This window comes from Sinocyclocheilus grahami, unplaced genomic scaffold (genome assembly GCF_001515645.1).
Source record: "Sinocyclocheilus grahami isolate Dianchi unplaced genomic scaffold, SAMN03320097.WGS_v1.1 scaffold1569.1, whole genome shotgun sequence".
Lineage (NCBI taxonomy): Eukaryota > Metazoa > Chordata > Actinopteri > Cypriniformes > Cyprinidae > Sinocyclocheilus > Sinocyclocheilus grahami.
Genome location: NW_015506748.1, coordinates 227949 through 229440, shown reverse-complemented (window position 1 = coordinate 229440; position 1492 = coordinate 227949). Strand labels below are relative to the sequence as shown.

Genomic DNA, 1492 nt, shown 5'->3' with positions numbered 1-1492 from the left:
CAAGCACTCGTCGGAAATGTAACGCCCCTTACCATAATCGCGAGCTTCATCTTTCAAAATAAATGTAAACACAGAGCCCGAAAGGGGAACAGAGTCGCGTGACAGACACAGTGATGAAGCTGGTATGTGTTTGCAGTACACAAGCCACGGTTAAGACAGCTGAGTCCACTGTGATGTGTCTCTCTCTCTCTCTCTCTCTCTCTCACACACACACACACACACACACACACACACAATGCGCAAAACTCCGCATTTGAACAGTCAATAGCAAATACTTAAACTAATAACAAAACAGTCGCTGATTCAGAAGCGCCAGATTGTCATAGCAAAGTCAGAATTACCTCCTCTCCTAGGTTCACGAAACGCTCATCCATAAAATGCATTGCTGTTCTGTTGTAAGTAATCTTAAAGATTCCTAAATGCATCTTCTTCTTCTTTTGGTTTTATGGCGGGTTGTGAACCAACTTCATAGGTGCATACCGCCACTTACTGTGATGGAGTTTGAAGAGAATGTACCATTTCTCACCTAAATCTTAAATTCTGTTCATTATTCCACAATTCTTAAGAAATCTCATGATTGAACTTATTTGTTTTCCTGCATTTGGACCATCATTCAGAATTCTACATAATGAATATTCTTTAACTCCTAAGGATTGTAATTAATCATCAAGTCGATCCCTTTCTCTTTCATATGCTGTACATATCATCATAACGTGTTCCACTGATTCCTCTGTTAAACAAACATTACATAGACCAGTATTATGTTTCCCTATAATAGCCATACAATATTGCATGCATTTAATATTAACTGTTTCCCTTCTATTCTGCTGAGTGCAATATTTATATTTGGATCATCCATATTTAAGGATTCTTTAGCCATTTTATCTACCTCTTCATTACCTTGAATTCCCACATGTGCAGGTACCCATATAAACCGAGTAATTATCCCTATCTGTTTAATACTATATAGTGTAATCATGATTTCTGTTAATATGTCTTTTCTATTTGATTGCCATGATTGTGAACTCATAAGAGCTGCCATTGAGTCAGAGCATATTATTACTTTATCCGGTCTTACTTCATATACCCACTCTAATGCCATAAGGATAGCTACCATCTCTGCTGTATATACAGAAGTACCATCCGTAATTCTTCCAGCCTTCCTATCCTGAAATTCTGGAATGAAAAATGCAGCACCTGTCCTTCCAGTTTCTATGTTCTTTGATCCATCTGTGTAAATAAGTCAACTTCTGGTTGTTCTAATAACCAAGGAGCTATTGGAGGAGTTACTATTACCGATGCAAATTTATTTGATTCTATTCGTTTCATTGATCAATTTCTTAATTCTCCATGCAAATCCTTTACCTGGTTTATTTACTGTTTCCCAACTTTCATTAAGTACTTCTCTTCCAGGATGATCCTCTCTTTGGCCCTAAAGATTAATCCAATATGCCATGGCTAGTTTTTCTCTTCTTAAATGTAGAGGCATTTC

General features: G+C 37.2%; 1 pseudogene; it reads right to left on the bottom strand.

Annotated features, from left to right (window-relative positions):
• The window catches only part of LOC107571238 (COP9 signalosome complex subunit 4-like), a 9683-nt pseudogene extending 8566 nt beyond the window's left edge, over positions 1-1117 (bottom strand).
• Between the last annotated feature and the right edge of the window lie 375 nt (positions 1118-1492).